Source organism: Aethalodelphis obliquidens, unplaced genomic scaffold, assembly GCF_003676395.1.
Source record: "Aethalodelphis obliquidens isolate GAN/ISIS:26980383/991018 unplaced genomic scaffold, ASM367639v1 scaffold21, whole genome shotgun sequence".
Lineage (NCBI taxonomy): Eukaryota > Metazoa > Chordata > Mammalia > Artiodactyla > Delphinidae > Aethalodelphis > Aethalodelphis obliquidens.
This window is the reverse complement of record NW_020837965.1, coordinates 6,956,805-6,982,816: the sequence shown is the minus strand read 5'-3', so window position 1 is coordinate 6,982,816 and position 26,012 is coordinate 6,956,805. Positions and strand designations below refer to the sequence as shown.

At 42.4% G+C, this 26,012-nt stretch overlaps 1 protein-coding gene across 6 annotated transcripts in view; it reads left to right on the top strand.

Moving 5' to 3' along the window:
- The window catches only part of STON2 (stonin 2), a 142,771-nt gene that overhangs the window by 87,524 nt on the left and 29,235 nt on the right, over positions 1 to 26,012 (top strand). The window lies entirely within an intron of this gene.

The window sequence follows — 26,012 nt, the reverse complement described above, 5'->3', positions numbered from 1 at the left end:
GCATTTTAATACATGGGCACCTCTGACTAATTGAAAAGTAGCTTAATTGTTACCATAGCTTTAAAATAGACCAAGATGACATTTTGTCTCAAAACTAAAACTAGTCAACAGAAAACCCTATTTTCAGTGTCCAATGAAAGATACCAGCAGAAGGGTTTGAGTCAAAGAGTTAAAAGATAAGTTGGTTCCATTAAATATACAGGAACATGGAAGTATTGAATTAAATCTGTGGTGCTCCGGGAAGAAAGAAGTCAGATGTTCAATGTGGGATTCATGTGGCATTTAACGGAGAAAACTGAGACCTTTGTGTGGTGTGTGGAGAGTTCTTTGAAGAGAGAGTCAGAAGGCAGATGGAGGAGGCTGGGAAGCAGGTTTTTTGCATGGAGCTAGTGCCAAGGACTTCTCCCTTGATTGCTGTGGGTGAGAGTAATTCAGAGCAATCAAGCGCTGCATTGTTAACAGGCTTCTGAGTTTCAAATATTTATTCTAAACACAAGCCGTTGATTGCACTGGCATGTGAAGGAATAAAACTGTTGCCTCTGGGTCCCGGCCTCACCCAAACTTTAATATCTAAGGAGATTTCAAGAAAAATGTCACAGGAAAGACAGCATTTGTGTATGTGTCACGTGAATTTGGTACTATACCAGTATAGTACTGTCTATTTGAGACGGCCCTATTTTTTAACAGCCATGAGGAATTACATCGTCATTAGAGAGTGAAGATGATGCACTAAGCGATTTTGTAGGAGCACGGCCTGGGAAGCTGTAACAGAAATTGCCCGGACTGGAGGCACTTACAAGACACATGTGCAAGTTTGGCCAGTGCCCAGGTATCTGCAGAGGCAGCCCAGGTTCTTTCTTGGCACCGCTCTGCAGGCAACTGAAGGATTCTCTATAAGGAGCAACCTGTACTTCACATGTCTAGGTTTTTAGAGCAGCAGTAAACAATAGCGCTGAAAAGTACTGTACCCAGAGGGTATGAAGTCGTGGTATGTGTGTATTGAAGTGGGAAGGGGCACAGGCAGGGTGACTGTCCCCTTCTTAGATAGCATACCTCTCTTCTAAGTTTCAGGAAAGTACAGGGTGGCTTTTGCTGAGCAGAAATCAGTAATTCTTCATCATTGTCGTTATCACTGTTCCTGTGGTGATAATGCCAGTAGTTTGCTTTCTTACAGCTCTGGATTCCCCTTGGCTAGTGAATCAAAAGCATAGATTGACTGCGGCCCAATCAGCCAGCTCATTAGAAGACGTCCAGGAACGCCACTTATTTTGTTGCCAAGTGAGCAAGAGATGGGGGTGGGAACCCTCATGATGATTTTACCTAAAGATGCAGGGTTTCAATTGGTGACTCTTTTCAGTGATGATTGAAAAACAAACAGACGCAGCTTCAGGCCACCTGTGGAGTTAACAGTACTGATAGCCACTCTGGGTCTCACAGGCACTTGCGCTTTGGATCCTAAGCATTACAGTATAAAAGCATCGCCATTCTTACCAAACCTCCTCCTCTCCCAGATCCAGTGCTTAGGAAGAGAATAAAGTTCTGAAGAGTGTGGGCAACGTTTCTTCCTATAGAGGGCCTGTTCTAAATGTTTTCAGAACTTCCTGGAATTTCTGCATAAACTAAAATGAGTGCAATATCTTCTTGAACCTGGCTTTTCTGAGGCATCTTTATGGTAAATTTATCATTTCTTTTTATTTCATTGTGTTTTTCATCCACTCCTGTTTCTTAGTCTTTGAAGCAGTGAACCTACCAAGCAGAGTGAAAACTGGCTGTATTAAACGGGAACCAAACCGTGCACTTGAGACAGCTTTGCATTTGAGCAGAGTCTGCTTTCTCCTATACTCTCTAAAGAGCCTTCAGGCACTACCCAGCCCTGGCCACTTCTCTGCCAGCCTGTGTTTTCTGGTTTCTGCAGCTCTTTTCTCTACCACCTCCTGCTGTCCCAGACCTCACAAGTAGGTATTTAGAGAATTCAAGGGGAGTTAACCAAAAGGTCATGATGATTTTTCCAAAACACAGAAAGCAGCACCTTAGTAGGGATGCTATAATAGCTGCTGCTACATCCCAGCCAGACTGCATACATCTTAGGGCCTGGGGCAAGGAAGACAGTTGTGGATTCAGCCACTGTAGTTTAGTGCATTTCCTCAACAGTCACAGTCAGGGCAAGGGTGATGAAGTAGGGAAGTGGAACGAAGAGGGCTTTGCCAGCAGCTGGTGGCAAAAATATAATTAGCCTCAGCCTGTAATCTTCAGTGAGCTCCAGCTTCCTGCTCCTCAAGACTAGTTGCTACTTTTGTGTTATCTTTTTTCTGTCATATTTCTTCTGCGTTGCTTCTCCTCGTGTTAATGGTTTGGGGTCCCTTGGAGGATGTAGCCCTAGTAATCATTCAGTCACCTTTCATCTGTAGGCATATCCTCAGCCCAGAAGAGACATCACAGAGAGACCTGCCCTAAAACAAATCCTCGTAAGGGTGGCGTGTCATCTAGCACCATCTTTAAAAACACCAAAGGATAAAATAAAACGTGCTAATAGATTTCTTTTGCTTTAGTTTGAGACCAAGATCGTGAGGATTAAGAGATGTGTGTGTGTGTGTGTGTGTGTGTGTGTGTGTGCGCGCGCGTGCGCACGCACCCAGGCAGGAGTAGAAATGAGGAATATCAGATGGAATGCCAACCTGAGAATTTTATAACTTTGTGAGCTTAGGGTGAAAACTTTGGCCCACACGTAGAAATCACATTTGGCTGGAGCCGATATTTTTCTTCCACTAGGTTGTATAGTAAATTGATTGAAAAAATGGCCCCAATTATTTCCCTCTTTGAATCTAGACCCTTGTGATGTGATTTTGTAGCTTCTCTTACCAAGAAGTGGAATCTGTTTCCCCAGCCCTTGAATCTGTGCTTGTCCTCATAACTTACTTTGGCCAATAGAATGTGCAGAAGTAAAGAAGTAAAGGTGTGCTTGTGTACTGGTCCCCAGCCTAGGTGTTTTTTTTTTTAAACATCTTTATTAGAGTATAATTGCTTTACCATGGTGTGTTAGTTTCCGCTTTATAACAAAGTGAATCAGTTATACATATACATATGTCCCTATATCTCTTCCCTCTTGCATCTCCCTGCCTCCCACCCGCCCTATCCCACCCCTCTAGGTGATCACAAAGCACCCAGCTTATCTCCTGTGCTATGCAGCGGCTTCCCACTAGCTATTTTACGTTTGGTAGTGTATATATGTCCATGCCACTCTCTCACTTAGTCCCAGCTTACCCTTCCCCCTTCCCGTGTCCACAAGTCCATACACTATGTCTGCGTCTTCATTCCTGTCCTGCCCCTCTGTTCTACAGAACCTTTTTTTTTTTTTAGATTCCATATATATAATATGTTAGCATATGGTATTTGTTTTTCTCTCTCTGACTTACTTCACTCTGTATGACAGACTCTAGGTCCATCCACCTCACTACAAATAACTCAATTTCATTTCTTTTTATGGCTGAGTAATATTCCATTGTATGTATGTGCCACATCTTCTTTATCCATTCATCTGTCGATGGACACTTAGGTTGCTTCCATGTCCTAGCTATTATAAATAGAGCTGTAGTGAACATTGTGGTACCTGACTCTTTTTGAATTACGGTTTTCTCAGAGTATATGCCCAGGAGTGGGATTGCTGGGTTGTGTGCTAGTTCTATTTTTAGTTTTTTAAGGAACCTCCATACTGTTCTCCATAGTGGCTGTATCAATTTACATTCCCACCAACAGTGCAAGAGGGTTCCCTTTTCTCCACACCCTCTCCAGCATTTATTGTTTGTAGGGTTTTTGATGATGGCCATTCTTACTGGTGTGAGGTGCTGCCTCATTGTAGTTTTCATTTGCATTTCTCTAATGATTAATGATGTTGAGCATTCTTTCATGTGTTTGTTGGCAGTCTGCATATCTTCTTTGGAGAAATGTCTATTTAGGTCTTCTGCCCATTTTTGGATTGGGTTGTTTGTTTTCTTGTTATTGAGCTGCATGAGCTGCTTGTAAATTTTGGAGATTAATCCTTTGTCAGTTGCTTCAGTTGCAAATATTTTCTCCCATTCTGAGGGTTGTCTTTTCGTCTTGTTTATGGTTTCCTTTGCTGTACAAAAGCTTTTAGTTTCATTAAGTCACATTTGTTTATTTTTGTTTTTATTTCCATTTCTCTAGGAGGTGGGTCAAAAAGGATCTTGCTGTGATTTATGTCATAGAGTGTTCTGCCTCTGTTTTCCTCTAAGAATTTTATAGTGTCTGGCCTTTCATTTAGGTCTTTAATCCATTCTGAGTTTATTTTTGTGTATGGTGTTAGGGAGTGTTCTAATTTCATCCTTTTACATGTAGCTGTCCAGTTTTCCCAACACCACTTATTGAAGAGTCTGTCTTTTCTCCATTGTATATTCTTGCCTCCTTTATCAAAAATAAGGTGACCATATGTGTGTGGGTTTATCTCTGGGCTTTCTATCCTGTTCCATTGATCTATCTTTCTGTTTTTGTGCCAGTACCATACTGTCTTGATTACTGTAGCTTTGTAGTATAGTCTGAAGTCTGGGAGCCTGGTTCCTCCAGCTCCGTTTTTCTTTCTCAAGATAGCTTTGGATATTCGGGGTCTTTTCTGTTTCCATACAAATTGTGAAATTTTTTGTTCTAGTTCTGTGAAAAATGCCATTGGTAGTTTGATAGGGATTGCATTGAATCTGTAGATTGCTTTGGGTAGTGTAGTCATTTTCACAATGTTGATTCTTCCAATCCAAGAACATGGTATATGTCTCCATCTGTTTGTATCATCTTTAATTTCTTTCATCAGTGTCTTATAGTTTTCTGCATACAGGTCTTTTGTCTCCCTAGGTAGGTTTATTCCTAGGTATTTTATTCTTTTTGTTGCATTGGTAAATGGGAATGTTTCCTAAATTTCTTTCAGACTTTTCATCATTAGTGTATAGGAATGCAAGAGATTTCTGTGCATTAATTTTGTATCCTGCTACTTTACCAAGTGCATTGATTGGCTCTAGTAGTTTTCTGGTAGCATCTTTAGGATTTTCTATGTATAGTATCATATCATCTGCAAACAGTGACAGCTTTTCTTCTTGTTTTCTGATTTGGATTCCTTTTATTTCTTTTTCTTCTCTGGTTGCTGTGGCTAAAACTTTCAAAACTATGTTGAATAATAGTAGTGAGAGAGGACAACCTTGTCTTGTTCCTGATGTTAAAGGAAATGGTTTCAGTTTTTTGCCATTGAGAATGATGTTGGCTGTGGGTTTGTCATATATGGCCTTTATTATGTTGAGGTAAGTTCCCTCTATGCCTACTTTCTGGAGGGTTTTTATCATAAATGGTTGTTGAATTTTGTTGAGAGCTTTTACTGCATCTATTGAGATGATCATATGGTTTTTCTCCTTCAGTTTTTAAATATGGTTTATCACATTGATTCACGTGCATATATTGAAGAATCATTGCATTCTTGGGATAAACCCCACTTGATCATGGTGTATGATCTTTTTAATGTGCTGTTGGATTCTGTTTGCTAGTATTTTGTTGAGGATTTTTGCATCTATGTTCATCGGTGATATTGGCCTGTAGTTTTCTTTCTTTGTGACATCTTTGTCTGGTTTTGGTATCAGCATGATGGTGGCCTCATAGAATGAGTTTGGGAGTGTTCCTTCCTGTGTTATATTTTGGAAGAGTTTGAGAAGGATAGGTGTTAGCTCTTCTCTAAATGTTTGATAGAATTCGTCGTTGACGCCATCTGGTCCTGGGCTTTTGTTGGTTGGAAGATTTTTAATCACAGTCTCAATTTCAGTGCTTGTGATTGGTCTGTTTATATATTCTGTTTCTTCCTGATTCAGTCTCGGAAGGTTGTGCTTTTCTAAGAATTTGTCCATTTCTTCCAGGTTGTCCATTTTATTGGCATATAGTTGCTTGTAGTAATCTCTCATGAGCCTTTGTATTTTTGCAGTGTCAGTTGTTTCTTCTCCTTTTTCATTTCTAATTGTATTGATTTGAGTCTTCTCCCTTTTTTCCTTGATGGTCTGGCTAATGGTTTATCAATTTTGTTTATCTTCTCAAAGAACCAGCTTTTAGTTTTATTGATCTTTGCTATTGTTTCATTCATTTCTTTTTCATTTATTTCTGATCTGATCTTTATGATTTCTTTCCTCTGGTAACTTTGGGGCTTTTTTGTTGTTCTTTCTCTAATTGCTTTAGGTATAAGTTTACGTTGTTTATTTGTGATGTTTCTTGTTTCTTTTTTTTTTTTTTCTTTTTGCAGTATGCGGCCTCTCACTGCTGTGGCCTCTCCCGTTGCGGGGCACAGGCTCCGGATGCACAGGCTCAGCGGCCATGGCTCATGGGCCCAGCCGCTCCACAGCATGTGGGATCTTCCGGGGCCAGGGCACGAACCCGTGTCCCCTGCATCGGCAGGCGGACTCTCAACCACTGCGCCACCAGGGAAGCCCTGTTCCGTGTTTCTTGAGTTAGGGTTGTATTGCTATAAACGTCCCTCTTAGAACTGCTTTTGCTGCATCCCATAAGTTTTGGGTCATCGTGTTTTCATCGTCATTTGTTTTAGATATTTTTTGATTTCCTCTTTGATTTCTTCAGTGATCTCTTGGTTATTTTGTAGTGTATTGTTTAGCCTCCATGTGTTTGTATTTTTTACAGATTTTTTCCTGTAATTGATATCTAGTCTTGTAGCGTTGTGGTTGGAAAAGATACTTGATATGATTTCAGTTTTCTTAAGTTTACCAAGGCTTGATTTGTGACCCAAGATATCATCTATCCTGGAGAATGTTCCATGAGCACTTGAGAGGAAAGTGTATTCTGTTGATTTTGGATGGAATGTCCTGTTAATATCCATTAAGTCCATTTTGTTTAATGTATCATTTAAAGCTTGTGTTTTCTTATTTATTTTCATTTTGGATGATCTGTCCATTGATGAAAGTGGGTTGTTAACGTCCCCTACTATGATTTTGTTACTGTCCATTTCCCCTTTTATGGCTGTTAGCATTTGCCTTACGTATTGAGGTGCTCCTATGTTGGGTGCATAAATATTTACAATTGTTATATGTTCCTCTTGGATTGATCCCTTGATCGTTATGTAGTGTCCTTCTTTTGTCTCTTGAAATAGTCTTTATTTTAAAGTCTATTTTGTCTGATATGAGAATTGCTACTCCAGCTTTCTTTTGATTTTCATTTGCATGGAATATCTTTTTCCATCCCCTCACTTTCAGTCTGTATGTGTCCCTAGGTCTGAAGTGGGTCTCTGTAGACAGCATATGTATGGGTCTTGTTTTTATATCCATTCAGCCAGTCTATGTCTTTTGGTTGGAGCATTTAAGCCATTTACTTTTAAGGTAGCTATCAATATGCATGTTCCTATTACCATTTTCTTAATTGTTTTGGGTTTGTTATTGTAGATCTTTTCCTTCTCTTGTGTTTCCTGCTTAGAGAAGTTCATTTAGCATTTGCTGTAAAGCTGGCTTGGTGGTGCCGAATTCTCTTCGCTTTTGCTTGTCTGTAAAGGTTTTAATTTCTCCATTGAATCTGAATGAGATCCTTGCTGGGTAGAGTAATCTTGGTTGTAGGTTTTTCCCTTTCATCACTTTAAATATGTCCTGCCACTCCCTTCTGGCTTGCACAGTTTCTGCTGAAAGATCAGCTGTTAACGTTAATATGTGTCTTGGCATGTTTCTCCTTGGATTTATCCTGTATGGGACTCTGTGCGCTTCCTGGACTTGATTGACTATTTCCTTTCCTTTCCTTTCCTTTCCTTTCCATATTAGGGAAGTTTTCAACTATAATCTCTTCAAATATTTTCACAGTCCCTTTCTTTTTCTCTTCTTCTTCTGGGACCGCTATAATTCGAATGTTGGTGCGTTTAATGTTGTCCCAGAGGTCTCTGTGACTGTCCTCAATTCTTTTCATTCTTTTTTCTTTATTCTGCTGTGCGGTAGTTATTTCCACTATTATATCTTCCAGGTCACTTATCCATTATTCTCCTATTGATTTCTTCTAGAGAAGTCTTAATTCATTTATTGTGTTGTTCATCATTGTTTGTTTTCTCTTTAGTTCTTCTAGGTCCTTGTTAAACATTTCTTGTATTTTCTCCATTCTATTTCCAAGATTTTGGATCATCTTTACTATCATTACTCTGAATTCTTTTTCAGGTAGACTGCCTGTTTCCTCTTCATTTGTTTGGTCTGGTGGGTTTTTACCTTGCTCCTTCATCTCCTGTGTGTTTCTCTGTCTTCTCATTTTGCTTAACTTACTGTGTTTGGGGTCTCCTTTTCACAGGCTGCAGGTTCGTAGTTCCCGTTGTTTTTGGTGTCTGCCCCCAGTGGGTGAGGTTGGTTCAGTGGGTTGTGTAGGCTTCCTGGTGGAGGGGAGTGGTGCCTGTGTTCTGGTGGATGAGGCTGGATCTTGTCTTTCTGGTGGGCAGGACCGCATCCAGTGGTGTGTTTTGGGGTGTCTGTGACCTTATGATATTAGGCAGCCTCTCTGCTAATGGGTGTGGCTGTGTTCCTGTCTTGCTAGTTGTTTGGCATAGGGTGTCCCGCACTCTAGCTTGCTGGTGATTGAGTGGAGCTGGGTCTTAGTGTTGAGATGGAGATCTCTGGGAGAGCTTTCGCCATTTGATATTACATGGAGCTGGGAGGTCTCTGGTGGACCAATGCCCTGAACTTGGCTCTGCCATCTGAGAGGCACAGGCCTGACACCTGGCTGGAGCACGAAAATCCTGTCAGCCACATGGCTCAGAAGAAAAGGGAGGAAAAAAATAAAATAAAATAAAGTTATTAAAATAAAAAATTTTTTAAAACGTAATTAAAAAAAGAAAAGAAAGAAAGAAGAGAGCAACCAAACCAAAAAATAAATCCACCAGTGATAACAAGTGCTAAAACCTATACTAAAATAAGGAAACAAAAAATGGGCAGACAGAACCCTAAGACAAATGGTAAAGGCAAAGCTATACAGACAAATTCACACAAAGAAGCATACACATACACACTCACAAAAAGAGAAAAAGCAAAAAATAATATATATCTATATATATAAAAAAAGGGAAGAGAGCAACCAAATTAATAAACAAAGTTACCAATGATAATATCCTCTAAATACTAAACTAAGAGAAAGATAAGACCAGAAATAAATTAGATGCAGACAGCAAACCCCAAGTCTACAGTTGCTCCCAAAGTTCACTGCCTCAATTTTGGGATGATTCATTGTCTATTCAGGCATTCCACAGATGCTGGGTACATCAAGTTGATTGTGGAGATTTAATCCATGGCTCCTGAGGCTGCTGGGAGAAATTTCCCTTTCTCTTCTTTGTTCACACAACTCCTGGGGTTCAGCTGTGGATTTGGCCCTGCCTCTGCGTGTAGGTCACCTGAGGGTGCCTGTTCTTTGCTCAGACAGGACGGAGTTAAAGTAGCAGCTGATTCGGGGGCTCTGGCTCATTCAGGCCAGGGGGAGGGAGGGGTACGGATGCGGGGTGAGCCTGCGGCTGCAGAGGCCAACATGACATTGCAACAGCCTGAGGCGCACCGTGTGTTCTCCCGGGGAAGTTGTGCCTGGATCACGGGACCTGGCAGTGGCAGGCTGCACAGGCTCCCGGGAGGGGCTGTGTGGAGAGTGACCTGTGCTTGCACACAGGGTTCTAGGTGGCTTCAGCAGCAGCCTTAGTGTCTCATGGCCGTCTCTGGCGTCCGAGCTGATAGCCGCAGCTCGTGCCCTTCTCTGGAACTCACTTAGGCAGTGCTCTGAATCCCCTCTCCTCGTGCACCCCAAAACAGTGGTCTCTTGCCTCTTAGGCAGGTCCAGACTTTTTCCTGGCCTCCCTCCCGCCTAGCTGTGGTGCACTAGCCACCTCAGCCCAGCCTAGGTCTTAAATGGCCTTGTGTACCTTTGCTTGCTCCCTTGGAATCCAGTCTAGTCACCATAGGGACAACTCCTGGACTCGCTTTCTGTGGTGCTAAGACCCTTGTCACCCCAGCTGATAGTGGTCTTCTACCAGACACGTGAGTGAAGCAGTCCTAGACCAGCTATCTGACCTTAGACACGTGAGTGGATCCAGCAGAGATCAGACAAACTGATCCAGATCCATAGACTCTTGGGCAATAATTAGTGCTTATTGTTTCAAGCTACTGAGTTCTGGAATGGGTTATCATGCTAACAGTAAGTAATGGATACATGTGGTCATCTGGAAATAGTCCCTCTGTGTTCACTTTTGGGTCTTTTAATGTCATCACAAATGCTTAGTGCAACTCAACGTAAGAGATTCAGTCATTGGATGGAGAGGTTCTGTTAGGTGGGTGCATGGGTGGGGTCCCAGTGCTTATCATTATCGGCATTACTTTGAGACCTTTTTAACAACACAGACACCTGGGCCTTGTGCCAGAGTATTCAACTAAATATCTGTAGATGGGAACCAGGAATCTATAATTTAGAAAGCTCTGGTGATTGGCTAAGATTGAAAACCAATAATCCAATGGTCTTGTCAATTCCTTCCATTACTGAAAGAGGTTATGATTCCAGTTCACCTGTACTTAGGCAAAGAACACGCAAGTGGTTCAGAGTTCACTACTGACTTGGTGTACTTCCAGCTGCATAAGTAAACTTCATAATCACCTTTGAGCTAAAGCACATTGACCTGGTCTTAGATCGGAAAAAATTCACAGGTGCAGACTGATGGTGGCTGGAATTGTGTATCGTTCATCATTGCATCTCCTGGGATTTAGAACATGGTATGGACTCCATGAATAAATCTTGGGCATTAGGGATGTCATAGGACCCTGCTTTGAGGACCTTGTCGTGTAATGGGGGCAAAAATCAGAGATCCATTTCTTGTTATGTGTTAAGAAAACAAAGCAAAAAAAAAGCAAAGAGTGTTTTAATTAATAAATTACAGATTAATTTTTGCTATGGTGGATGTATCAGTTAGTTGTCAATACACTAACGCTGAGTTACAAGCAACCACAAAATCTCAGTGGCATCCAATAATATGCTTTTATTAACCCCCATGACTGTAGGTTGGGGTGGGGAGAGTCAGCTGATCTTGACTGGACTTACTCGGGGGTGGCTTTACTCCACATGTCCCTCATCCTCCCCCTGGGACCAGCTGTTAGCTTGGGCATGTTCTTGTCATGGTTGATGGCAGAGATACAAGAGCACAAGCCACAATGAGCAAACTCATTTCAGTCCTCTGGTTGTGTCATTAATCTGTTAACATCCTGTTGGCCAAAGCAAGTCACGTGGCCAAGACCATTGTCAAAGGTCAGGGAAATATATGTTTGCAGGGAGAAACTGTAAAGTCATGTGGCAAAGGACATGGATACTGAGAGGCGTGAAGAATTAGGGCTATTAAAAGTAAGATTCCATAGTGGGGGAGTGGCATATGAGGGGGGTTGTACTTTTTCCTGCTTAGAAAAGCTGGTGAAACCATAGGTAGATCCCAGAGTAACCAAGAGGCAGAAAGTGTCCATCTTCTGAAACTAGCCTGTTCCTTGTAATGAGGAAGTAAGCATCAGACTCTTTGCTACTATGATCTAGCCAGTGGAATTTTAAAGGGAAAACAATTCCTGCAGGTACTTCAGACTTGATAGATACAGAAATGGCACTGGAGTTCCAACAAAATGCTTCCATTTCCATTCTTGGTCTGTCCTCCAAAATGTCAAGGGTTTGGGTCACTGGGCTTGGCTGTGTATTTCTAGGATGGGCATTATTTGGGTGGAGTCATTAATTTATTGATACATCACACCATATCCCTTTGCTATCATCACTTTTTTCTCAGGCAAACAGAAACCAGTTTCCATCTAGTCTGAACACTTGGGACCTTTTCCTTTTTGACTGAAGTGAAAATGCACAATGTAAAAGTTGTGAGTTAAGTTTTATTTGGGGACCTTACTGAGGACTATAGCTTGGGAGGCAGCTTCTCAGATAGCTCTGAGGAACTGCTCTGAAGAGGTGAGGGAGGAGCCAGGATATATATGACTTCTTTTCCTGGAAAAAAACTTGTAGTCGAACATCCAAAGATTACTGCTAATCACAAAGAACAGACATCTCAAATTAATGATTTTAGTGTTTTTCTATATATGGGAAGATGCAAGAATCTGGGGTCATTAAATACTTTTCTTAAATATGCATCTTAACTATATAGGGGCCAGTATATCCAAAGCACAGAATGCTTCCTGTTTTTCTCCATTCTGAATTCCCCTCAGGGTTCACTGTCAGTGCATGACTAGAGTGGCCAAAGACTTGATCCTTGTAGAAGTGGATTGGCATGCACCATTCTTTTCCTTACGTCCCAAACCCTACTCCAGTGTTGCAGTGGTTAAAAGAGATTTGGGTGGATATCCCTTCCTGATGGCCCATTTTCCCTGATGAGTTTCGTGAAAGGCTTATACCCTGTGCCTCTGGTTGAAGCCAGTGTTCTAAAAGATGATTGAGGTTCTCAGGGCAGAAACCCTGTTTTACAGCGCTACTAAGAATGATAACAGAGTACTTTATTTCAGGCATTGCTGTTGATCCATGTGCCTCTGGATCTATGTGGTATATCAAATTTACCTTTGAGGAAACTGAGGTACAAAGGTTTATGTGACTTCCCTGAGACTGCATCTTACTAGCCAGTCGAAATTAGTTACCTGTCTTCTTGGTTTTTCAGCTTTTGCTTGGCAATCCGATCGATGCTGCCTTGTTTCACAAAAAGCATATGAGGATATCATTACCTACCGAGTTCATCCTCCTAAGACAACCTGCCTTCCTAGTATTTGTGCTCCATGGGAAACAAGGAAGTCTAGCAGGAAGGTATTCAATAACATGAGATTTTACACCACAAAGTTAGGGAGAGTAGGCTGGATTGCAGGTCATTTCTAAATTGTATTTCCTGAGGTTTCTTTGTTACTCTCTCTTGACCAGAGAAATAAATTGGGGTGAAGGCTGTTTAGAGGTCCTCCCAGGGTTCTTAGGACTGTGCTTCTTTCATGTATTTTCTGAGCCCTAACCTGCTATTTCTGTTCCCTGGTGACAAGTCAGCAACTGCTTGCTATGTTCTCCAACAAACAATCCTGTTTCTATTTTATGTGGAAAACTGATTTGATTAAATAGCTCATTTAAACCAATGCTTTGTAGGAGGCATGATGTGATTGGAATATACATTACTAGTGGTATTTTTGTCAAATGAACACATGTAAACAATCAAATAATTGCAGTTGTCTGCTGCAACTAATGTATAAGCTGGTTTTCTTGGGTAGGTTGTTTCCATTCTGGTGATGGCTTTGCTGAAAACTGGTGCCTCCCATGTAACACTGATGTTGCATAGTATATTGTTATTTGAGCAGTGATTTAATATCTTATTCCTCCTCTTAACACCAAGGGCCATGTTTGCATTGTTTGCCACTGAAAACCTAAGAACCAGCATAACCATCTAAATGAATGGCTGTTGGATGAATGAATGAGTGAGTGAATATTAAGACTACAATATCCAGCTCCTAGAATAATTAAGGATTCGTCCCAGGTGGTTCTGCCCCTGAAAAGGGACAGCGAAGGGTTAATGTTCTCTTTGGGAGCTGGTGGGATTTGGATATGAATCTCTGCAGAGCTGCTGGAATCACATTCTTTCTGCTACTATAGCAACAGGTTGAGAATTCTGCCGGCATTGTGGCCTGCCTATTTTGGAGATGCCTGTGTGCAGGCGACTTCATTGTCTGGGGGACAACTGTTTTTTTTCTGTGATGTTTCAATGAAGCAGCTTCTTTGCAGGAACAAAGAGGCCAACACAAAGCCGGGGCTAAGAATCATGGAAAGGCAGAGAGAGATCTTGTTTTGATTAGAATATTTCCAATCTTTTGTCCCCTGAAGAGGTGTGAGGAGGGGAAGGAATTGACATTTAATCTGTACTCAGTAGAATCTTTTTCTCCCTTCTTCATGAGACCTCTCTTCTGAGAGATATCCTCACCCCACAGCATTTGGAAGTGAAGGAAGGACAAAGTAACTGAGAAAGAGAAGTGGCAGTGTTAGTTTTTCCTTGGTGTAGTGGTGTCACAGAGAGGAAAGAAAATAGGGAAGCTGCTGAGAAAGGCGCTTAGGTGGGGTTGACTTCCCACGAGGCTTCACAGGCACTTAAAAAATGCTCCGTCTGTCACTCAGGGCTGCCGCGTGTCATCTCAGGGGTGGTGATTGAGTTTAGTGCTAATTGTAGTTCTCACTGGGCTAATGGATGAAATCACTGGACCTTAAATATCAACTTTGGATTGATTTATCACATTGCCCCATTGCTGTTATCACTTCTACATCTTGTTTTCACTTTGCATGCAGATGGGGAAATCTGCCTGGCTCACTCTTTGTTCCTGATTTACAAATAACTTTTGGTCAAAAAAACCTTGCACAATATCAAGCCATTCTTCAGAAGCAGTGCTGAGTTCTTATTAAAAGTTAATTTTTTTTTTTCTTTTTTTTTTTTTTTTGCTGTACACGGGCCTCTCACTGTTGTGGCCTCTCGCATTGCGGAGCACAGGCTCTGGATGCGCAGGCTCAGCGGCCATGGCTCATGGGCCCAGCCGCTCCGCGGCATGTGGGATCCTCCCGGACCGGGTCACGAACCCGTGTCCCCTGCATCGGCAGGCAGACTCTCAACCACTGAGCCACCAGGGAAGCCCTAAAAGTTCAATTTTAAAAACCTTTTATCCCCAGCCCATTACATACCATTTGAATATGGGATAAGCCCTCTATCTTTATGTCTCAGAGTCCCATCCGTCACTGCCTTTAAGTCCATTGTGGTCACTGAAATGCCATTCTTGTTGCCGTGTAGTCCACAGCGTGCTCCAGGGAGCTCTGGGCTGGGAGCCAGGAGCCCAGGGTCTAGTCCTAGGTGGAGTGGCCTTCGGCAGCTCATACGAGGATTTGAATTCTATTACATGTTAAAATGAAAGATTTGGATGAGATTCCTAAGATTTCTTTCATGTCTCTCCCCCACACAAAAAAAGTGGTACTCCAGTTGTTTCAGAAGTAGGAAAGCCCTTTGCTTTGTCGTCCGTCTTATAATTTGCAACTCCCTTAACTGCTACTCAGACTTTGTATCTCTGTTTCAGTGTCCCTTCCTCAAGGGAGCCTACTCTCACCCCCAGGCTAGATCAGGACTGGGCATATGTTCCCTGATAGTGTGTTCTTTTCTTTCACCACACTTATCAAAGTTTGTAGTGATCTATTTCTCTCTTTCTTTCTTTTTTTCAGTTAATTTTCTCTCTCATCATGAGTCTGAGGGCTCTCTGAGGCAAGCACCCTGTCTGTTTTGGTCACCACTGGTTTTGTATATTGAAGCCACTCACTAAACACTGTTGTGTGGCTGACTTAGGCTCTATGGAGAGTGCAAGGTGATTATATCACAGTCTCTGCCCTCAAGGGTCTTCAGATTTGCTCTCCCTGTTTTTATTCTCTACCATCCCACTCCACACCCAAACTATGCTTCAAGAAATTAAAACGAAACCAAAAACCCTGGGTTCTGGTCATTGATCTGATCATTCGATAGGTTTTCATTTTCCTTGATTGGACCGATTAGCCTCTTGTGTCACAATCCATGAAATGGAGCAAGGCCTTGGAAGGAGATTTTAGAAGACAGTATAAAGAATGGAAGTGGTGGACCAAAAAAGAAGGAAAGAAAGAGAGAGAGGGAGGGAGAAAGAGATGAGGAGGAAGAAGAGGTGAAGGTAAGAAGAGCAGTGAAAACATGGGCTGTGTCTTTTTTTTTTTTTTTTTTTTTTTTTGCAGTACGGGGGCCTCACTGTTGTGCCCTCTCCCGTTGCGGAGCACAGGCTCCGGACGCGCAGGCTCAGCGGCCATGACCCACGGGCCCAGTCGCTCCGCGGCATATGGGATCTTCCCGGACCGGGGCACGAACCCGTGTCCCCTGCATCGGCAGGCGGACTCTCAACCACTGCGCCACCAGGGAAGCCCCTGGGCTGTGTCTTTTTATTTAATTTGCCAGTAAGTGTCTTTCTTTTTTGACTGCCAGGCTTCACAAGCAAGGACAAGTTTCTTAAGCAGAATTCTTACCCGAAGTGTTGAGTGATGGTACAAAGAGGTTGCCACCAAAAGGTAATTATAAATACACGAAAAGATGACTGGACTCCAGAAATCTCTTTGCCTTAAAAACCAGAAAGGTACTAATTTTCAAAAGGATTGGCAGGTTCCTGTAGACCAATACAGTTATGATCAATACAGGCCAATGCATCATGAAACCAGAGCTAGGTACTACATGATTAAACAGCCAGGGGCAATTTGATTTTAAACAGCAAGCCTAGTCTAGAGGACGCCAGGAGGGAAGAGCAGGAATTCCTTAGGTTGGAGGTGTGATGGATGCTAGTCAGCCAGGTACAGGAGGCGTTGGGGGTGGGAAGAGATTGAATTAGAAGATACAAGTCCTTTTGGTCTCGGTGAATTTGCAGTTTGTAGGGGAGGCGGCTTCAGGGAGTTTTACTAATTAAGTTTCAGTAGAAAGCATGAAATCAGGAGCTTCAAAAAGCCAAAGCAGCCTCCGTTTATCTTGAGAACAGGTATAGAGAGAGCATATGGGTGGGTGAGACAGGTAAAGTTTCTCTTCTGATCCTCTCCCTTGAGAGTTCAGCTTTAATGGCAAAGGACAGCCTTTTCCTGCAGAGTTGTCCCTGCTTCCTTTTCTCACCAACACCCACAGACACAGAGGGTGTCAGTAGCCTGCCTTTATGCTTGGTCCAGTTGAGAGCTTAAACCCCAGCCAGACTGTATCTGTCCCAAAGCCGTTTCAGGAAGAGAAGAATGACTAAAACAATCACATGATCTCTCTTCTTTATGGGGAGGAAGGAATGTGCGCCGAGAATGCAAGGAGTGCCTGTGGCTTTGTGCCTACACTGCATAAATCCTACACACACATACACACACGCACACACACAAACACACACACACACACACACATATCCATTTTGCTCATTCACGGACTTAGGCGGAGATAATATGGTATATGCTGTGCTGGCCGAAGACCAGGAAATAACTGTGTTGGGATATAACAAGCAGCCAAGCCGTCAGGCTCGTGTGTCTCACAGGGCGATATAAATTGGCCACTCCTTCATTTACCAAAAATAGACACAACAAAGATTATCTGTGGGTTATGGTGCTTTCCTATCTGATGTCTCCTGGCTAGTTAGTTCCAGAGAAGGTTGGCTGTAAGGAATCTCTTGGTTTCCTAGGGATTTGCCTTTTTCTAGAGCTGCCAGGAACAAATACCACTTTAACAAAATTCTTTACAAAACAAACCCCTTATTTTCAGTTTTGGTGTTTTCAGCCTCTCTTCAGTCTCAGCTCCGCCGCTTCCTAACTGGACACCTTGGGCATTTTATTTAACCTCTGGGTGCCCCATTTTCTTCCTCTTTTATGTGGCATTGATAATAGTATCGCCCTCATAGGATTCTTGTGAGACGCAAATAAGATCAACTAAAAAAAGTTTTTTCACTGTGCCTGGCACATAGTATGATTTAAAAATTATTATTGTTTTTAATTCCATGAAGAGATAGTTCAGCTTTTTCTCCTTTGCCCCTCCAGAATTAGAAACACCCCTTGACATTTGGTGCTTCTCAGTATCAGGGTTTTATCCCAGTGTTGGGGGAGGGAAGGAGAGCAGAGCAGAGATGGTTGGGCAGGAATGGGGGTGATGGAGACCTATGCCCATGTTCTTCCACTCTCTCCTATTCTGCTGCTCTGTCCAGTATGCTGTTCTACTTCTTTAACTGTTGATTGATTGGTATAAAACTAGGTGCAATATGTAAAGCAATACAAATTCAGCTCTATCTTCCAAGAAGTGGTAATCTCAGTTACAAGCTTGCTTTCTTCTGTTCCCCAAGTGCTTTACATGCACTTGCTGTTCCACCCAAATGCATACACTAATGCCTGACACATAACAAGCACTCTAGGGATATCAGTGCTACCAGTTGACTTGATCATGGGAGACAGAGGTAGTCGCCGAACCATTTGGCGCTTAGAGGAAAACACTTTTAAAAAGTTAAAGAGTGGGACTTCCCTGGTGGCGCAGTGGATAAGACTCTGCGCTCCCAGGCTTCCCTGGTGGCACAGTGTTTGAGAGTCCGCCTGCCGATGCAGGGGACACGGGTTCGTGTCCTGGTCCGGGAAGATGCCACATGCCGCGGAGCGGCTGGGCCCATGAGCCATGGCCGCTGAGCCTGCACGTCCGGAGCCTGTGCTCTGCAACGAGAGAGGCCACAACAGTGAGAGGCCCGCGTACCACACAAAAAAAAAACAAAACTCTGCCCTCCCAACACAGGAGGCCCTGGTTCAATCCCTGGTCAGGGAACTAGATCCCACATGTGTGCCACAACTAAGAGTTCACATGCCACAACCAAGGAGCCCACATGCTGCAACTAAGGAGTTGGAAAGCCTCAACTAAGGAGACCTGGAGCTGTAACTAAGGAGCCCACATGCTGCAACTAAGGAGCCCACCCAAGTGCTGCAACTAAGGATCCAGTGAGCCACAACTAAGGAGCCCTGGAACTGCAACTAAGGAGATTGCGAGCCACAACTAAGGAGCCCACCTGCCTCAGCTAAGGAGCCTGCCTGCTGCAACTAAGACCCAGTGCAACCAAAAAAAAAAAAAGAGTAGATCAAGTGTCAAACTTCCCAAGCCATCCAGTCTCTCGGGACTTTTCAGGCCTGAGAGGAAAGGATGTGAATTACTGGACCAGGAAAAAAGGCACAGGGGAAAGGAAATAGATTTCCTGTTCATCTTCACTGTGAAAGAGCTGTCAATACAATTTGGTTGAGCAGCATGGCCAGGACCCTGAGCTTCTGTAGCCCTAGTTTCCTGGCCCACAAAATAGGGGTGATAATCAAATATTTAGATTATATGTATGTGTGTGTGTGTATACACACACACACACACATACATATGTACAGCCCATGGCTTTAAGGCCAGGCATATAGTAAGTACTCAATAAATGTTATCCGTGATTAGCTCATGAATAACACCTGGATAATTAGCTATTTAGAGGCCAGTTAGACTTCTCAGTCCTATATAACTTAAACCTCACCACCTGCCCCTGAGGCTGCCATTACTCACCTGTTGACCACAGAGGTGCTCTATGTGTCTGCAGCTCTGGTTAGTCTTGACAGTTCCTAAGTTGGTATTGAATGACGCTTTTTGAGGGTTCACAGCTGTTTTTCCATCATTGCCATAGATGAGAGAGAAAGAGCGTATGACAAGCAGGCACATCACACGGTGAGCAGACAGCTCTCTGGTAATGACTGCAGGATGGCACTGTATATTTTTATCTTTAACATGAATTCATATTTTATCATTTCTTTTATTTGTGATCTCATCAAAGCCATGTCATATCCTTTTCTAGTCGAAGAGAGGTGGCTTACACTGTTCTCTTTCACAGTAAAAAAGTAGAAGAATGGATATGAATTATAGGGTTTTAAAGACAAGACAAATTCAGGATCATCTAATGCAAACCCTTCACTTTACAGATGTGGAAATTGAGGCCTATGGGTATTAAATGGATTCTCCCGAGTGGCAGAAGGACAGGTCTTCCAGCCGTAATTCAGGCCCTGAATATGTGGCCTCTTGCTTTATCACTCTTTCAAAGTGACCATGGACATAAAATGATTTGAGAGCCATCGTTTTGAAATGTGAGGGTGGTCATCAGTGGGGGATTCTCAAACAAGATGACACCTTTGACCCAGTCTCTTCCTGTCTTTGGCACATTATCCCTGACTCTCTGTAGGAAATTTACATTTACCTATTATGTGAAAGAGGCAGTGATGACAAAGTGAACAGTTCCTGTTTTTCCCTCTGAAGGATATCTCCTCCACAAACCCTGTGCCCTTAGATACAGTCATGATCAAAGCAGAGCCAGATCCCTGAGCTTCACACATGGTCCAGGGGATTGATGGTTCCACAGTGGAACGTCATCCTCCAGCTCTGCAACTTCAAGAAAGTGTCAGATCTGCAGAGCATAAGACCCAGATATTTATGAATAGATTTTCTCAAGGATAATTGATTATTTTGTTCTTTTAACGAAGTAAAATTGTATGACATATGTAGATAGATAAAAAGTTATAGAGAATGTATTTTAAGAAAATATACATTGAAGCCATAATAGCAATTGCTTAAAATTCAGGATTCAGAAAATTCTAGAATTATCCAGACTAGAACTAATTTTTCTCTCATTCTATAGATTATTATCTTCCTCATAGTTCAGCTCCAAATATTTGGCATCTTTTTGTATAAAGCCAATTATAATAGTAATTTGTATTTATCAGGCAACTGCTATGTGCCAGACACTGTAGTAAGTGCTTTTTATGAGATCTCATTTAACTTGCATAGTACTGTGAGGTAGGCATGAGTTTCCTCATTTTATTGATAAGGACCCTAAGGCGCAGGGGTCAAGGTAACAAAATTTTGTGGGTGTTTTGATGACCTGTTTCTGTTCCCACAGAAGCAGAGCAGAGCAAAATTTTAGGCAAACACCAAGGAAAGGTTGCTAATCCAGTTGCTGAACCAAATAAAGTTTTTCTACCAGAAGACCAGCCTGTTCTACCTGGCTAGCACTACGCTAGAAACCAGCCCTTCGGAACTTTGAAATTCTGATTTTTGCTTATTAAATCAGCCTTTTTGTCCCTAATCCTCCCAGAGCCCCTCACTTTATATATGTCCTTGGGTAAAACATGTCTCTGGGTGAATCTGGTTGTCCCCTGAGAATTTCTGTTTCCTCCATCAGTTCTTTCATTTTTCCCTTCACCACAGTTAACCTGTCTTCACGGCCCGCTTCACCTCCCACGAGTTGCTAGAGATGAACTTAGAATTAGAGCATGAGTGGCTAGGCCTTGTCGGTCACCAAGAAGCCACCTGTGAATAAATATCCCAGCTTTAGTACATGGACTCTGTGATTGTGTTTTGTGTGCTCAGAGTCCTTTTAAAAATAATTTCTGGGTCTGAGCTGGATTGCATAAATCCAGAGACAGTTTAAGTCTTGACACTCACAAATGACTGTGCTAATGCATAAAAGTTGTAAACTTCTTTTCTGGAAGCCCTTTCAGAACCAATTCACATTCCATAAACAAAAGTCATTCTCCTTCCTTAGGCATAATAATAAAAGTTAAAGATATAATAGCTTCAGTTACATTATCTAATTTACCAGCCACATCTATCAGATAGACTGCTAGCCCCCCCCCATTTTTTATTGAAGTATCGTTGATTTACAACGTTATATTAGTTTCAGGTGTACACCATGGTGATTCAATATTTTTATAGATTATACTCTATTTAGAGTTATTACAAAATAATGGCTATATATCCCTGTGCTATGGAGTATATCCTCGTTGCTTGTTAGTCCCTTCTGATGCATAAAGAAATTGAGGCTCAATTTCTTTATAGATAGACTGTTTTGTATTCAAGATCCCACATCAGCAAGTGTTAGAATCCAGATTTCTCTAAAAGTCAGTACTCTTTTTTTTTTTTTTTTGCGGTACGTGGTTTTCTCACTGTTGTGGCCTCTCCGTTGCGGAGCACAGGCTCCAGATGCACAGGCTCAGCGGCCATGGCTCACAGGCCTAGCCGCTCCACAGCATGTGGGATCCTCCCGGACTGGGCCGGCAAGCAGACTCTCAACCCCTGCGCCACCAGGGAAGCCCTAAAAGTCAGTACTCTTAACTGTTATGTTGCATTGTCTCTTTTTTTAAAAAAGGAAATAAATTTATAGAAACTTACTCAACAGCTTTGACTCCAAGTGAGTTTTGACTGTTTTGAAAAATCAAACCCAGTTGACCTCGAGGAATAAAGATTTGCCACCACTTGGGTCACACTGAAGACAGCACTGCAGGTTCTGAAAACACTGCCCAAAGATGTAATCTGGAATGCCTAATGTTATAATTACTTCAGTGCACTATGTGTATGGCTTACCATTTTAGACTAATTTGTAGTTATAACTTCTATTTCTTTTTTTACTTTAAATTAAAAAAAATTTAATTTATGTTTTTAACATTTATTTATTTATTTGGTTGCGCCAGGCTTAGTTGTGGCAGGCCAGCTCCTTAGTTGTGTCATGCGAACTCTTAGTTGTGTCATGTATGTGGGATCTAGTTCCCTGACCAGGGATCGAACCCGGGCCCCCTGTGCCAACAGGGAAGTCCCTGTTTGTTTTTTTAAAATCTCTCTTGTTAATGTTGGCCCGTGCTCATATTTTGTGAAATGTGAACGGTCTAAGAGAGCAATTGCTGAGATGATTCCCCAGACACCCTTCCAGTTTTCTTTTCTTCTTTTTTTTTTTTTTGTGGTACGCGGGCCTCTCACTGTTGTGGCCTCTTCCTTTGCAGAGCACAGGCTCCGGACGCGCAGGCTGAGCGGCCATGGCTCACGGGCCCAGCCGCTCCGCGGCACGTGGGATCCTCCCAGACTGGGGCACGAACCCGTGTCCCCTGCATCGGCAGGCGGACTCTCAACCACCGTGCCACCAGGGAAGCCCACCCTTCCAGTTTTAACAGTGTTTCTGTAGATTGGCTTTTCAGGATAAATTTGGTTTTTAGAAGTGCTCCTTATTCAAACAATATTCTACCCAAAGTATCGTTTGCTCTTCCATTTAAATTATCAGTGCTCGTTATTATACCTACCAGCTAGAAGAGATAGTAATTATCATGCTTAGGCACAGCTACAGAGCTGCCTTTGCTTGATAATTTGTTAAGGGGTTCATGCCCTATTGTAACCTTTTTATTGTCAGCTTTACTGGAGAATGTCCAGTTTTAGCTAGATTTCCCCTTCTTCATTTCCCTAAGAGCCAATGAGTTGAAAATGCCATTGTTTTTCCTAATGTGGTGAGTGTCAAGGCAGAGCCAGCTCTGGGATGCCAGAAAGCTCATAGCTTTCAAAAATTATACTGGAATCATGAAAGTGTGTGAAACGGATCAAGCTATACTTCTGTGCTTAGTGCCATATATAAAAAGAGAGAGAGCGAAGAAAGGAATCGATAGGATTTTTTTGTTTGCAAGCAACAGAAGTAGATTCTGCCTAATTAGAGATAAAAAAGGAGGGTTTATTGAAAGGATATGGGGATTGGGGAGGAGGGTGTGCTCACAGAATCGAAGGAGAGGCTAAGAAATCAAACCGAAAAGCCAGCCGCAGAAAGGACAGGAGCTAGAACAGCATTTGGGTCTTTGACAAGGACTTGCAGATGGTTTCTTCCAGTGCTACCATTGTCATGAGTGAATGATAACCATCTTCAATTTTATTTTCAAAGGAGTCGAATTCCAGGGAAAGAGCTTTGCAGTGGCTTAGCTTAGCTCATGTGGCTCCAGGAAGGCAGGGAACCTTGACTGCTTAGTCCCACTAGGGAATCTCTGATGAGGCAGTCCCTAAAAAAAAGCGCATGTTAAACAAGACCCCAAAAGTACTAACTATAAAGGGAAGAAAACCCTGATAAATTAGACTCCATTAAGATTGCCTGTTAATCAGTAGATACTATTAAGAGAGTTAAAGGTGGGCTTCCCTGGTGGCACGGTGGTTGAGAGTCCGCCTGCCGATGCAGGGGACACGGGTTCGTGCCCCGGTCTGGGAGGATCCCACATGCCGCGGAGCGGCTGGGCCCGTGAGCCATGGCCGCTGAGCCTGTGCGTCCGGAGCCTGTGCTCCGCAACGGGAGGGGCCACAACAGTGAGAGGCCCGCTTACCGCAAAAAAAAAAAAAAAAAAAAAAAAAAAAAAAGTTAAAGGTAAGCAACAGCGTGAAAGAGGATATTTATAATAGATACATCTGACAAAAAACTCATATCCAGAATATATAAAGAACTTCTACAAATCAACTTCTACAAAACAGCAGATCACTCAATCAGCAAAAGCCTTGAAAAGGTACTTCACAGAGAGGATATCCAAATGGCCAATAAACATATGAAAAGGTGTACACCGTCATTTGTCATCAGCGAAAGCCCAATTAAAGCCACCATATGACGCAACTATACATCCACCAGCATAGCTAAGCTGAAAAGAATGGACAATATCAAGTGGCAAAGATGTAGAGCAACCAGAACTCTCAAACACTGCAAATGAGAATGTAAACTGGTGTGGTCACTTTGCATACTCAAGGACAGAACAGTTCCACTCCTGGGTATGTACCCAAGAAAAATACATGCATATGCCAAAAGACATTAAGAATGTTCACAGAAGCACTAGCTACAGTTATGCAAATCTAGAATCTATCATCTGTCTAATAACACCAGATTGGATAAATTATGTCACATTCACACAATTGAATACAATACCACAATACACATTAATCATACCACATGCAACAGAATGAATGACTCTCGTGAATATAAAGAGGACATACTGTATGATTCATTTATATAGTTTAAAAACAGGTAAACTAATATATGGTGTTAGGAATCAGGACAGTGGGTACCCTGGAGGGGTATTTAGTGACTGGGATGGGGCGTGAAGGGGTCTTCCGGGCTGTTGGCCATGTTGTCTCTTGATCTAGGTGTGAGTTACCTAAGTGTCTTCACTTTGTGAAAACTTGTTGAACTTTAAATGTGTGATTTATGTGGTTTTCTTTCTACATGTGTTTTATACTTTAGGACACAATTTATGAAAAGGGGACAAAATCATGAGAGGCCTCCAATCCATGCATGCCCTGGAGTAATGATGCCTGAGTTTGAACCTTACTCCATCCCTCCCTGTGTGACCTTGGGCCAGTTACTTCTTTATGCCTCAGTTTTGTCATATGTAAAAGGGAGATGATTGGGTTGTTGGGAGGATTAAATGAAATCAGGTAAAGTGCTTAAAATAGCATCTGATGTGTGTAGAAAGCAGAAAATAACTGTTAGGTACATGTATTTTGGAGAAATTGCTTCATACTAGATGTGCTAGGGGGATGTAAAAAAGTATAAAAACCCTGGACTCAAGGAATTTATAGTAATAATTAAAAAGACAAGATACATAAAGGAACAAATAGTTGACACTACAAGAGAGTATTGGGAAATTCCAGATGGGTGGTACACATAAGAAAAACCTAAGGATTCAATGGGAGGAGAGATTGTCGTCGAGTGTTCTGGGTAAAACTCATATAGAGTTGGGAGTGTATTGGCTACCATTGGAGCCAGGGAGCGATGAGAAAGGAGTACAGGGGACTTGCTTCCTATCTGGGCGGTGGTTACATGAATATGCTCAGTTTGTGAAAATTTATTTAGTTATACACTTATGCACACCTTTCTGTATGTGTCTTCTACTTCAAGTATGTGAAAAGGGCATTGGTTTGAAATCTGGTGAAGTATTTGACCTCAGGCCAGTTACTTAACCCCTGTGAATTTCATTTTCTTACCTATCAGCTATCACTATTACCTCCCATAGGGCTGTCCTGAGGATTAATGGGAACAGTGTACACGGAACACCTAGTCCAGAGTGGACCGGTAAAGTATTTAATGCGCCTGATCTGCTCATTAGCGTAGAGGGTGACCTGTGTTAGGATTTGGAGCCTCCATCTGGGGTTTATTGCTTTGTTGGGGGAATGACCTCATGTCATTATTGTTGTTGTGAATGGAACCTGTCACAGTGCTCCAGTGCGGTGGTACAGTGACTCAACTGCTGGGACAAAGGGCACTTCTGCGTGTCAGAGCCGCCGCTTGGCAAGTGTCCCTCACCACCACCGCTGGCTTCCTTTTCCTGTGTTTAGTCACAGCCACACCTGCCAGTGAGAGTGCAGCGCCTGGTCCGGGAAATGTTTACCGAGTGCCTGCTGGGTGTCAGGCGTTATGGTAGATTCTAATGGAGCATGGAACAGTGACTAAAAACAGGGCTGAAAGTGAAATAAAATAAAGCAGAGGCTTTGCCTTCAAATAGCTTATGGTCTAGGAACAAGACGTCCGTGTTTCTTCTCAAAGCTTTTTTTCCCTTCTCTTCTGATATCCTCCACTCACTTAGTACATATTCTCATATTCTCTCTCTCTCTCTCTCTCTCTCTCTCTCTCTCTCTCTCTCTCTCTCTC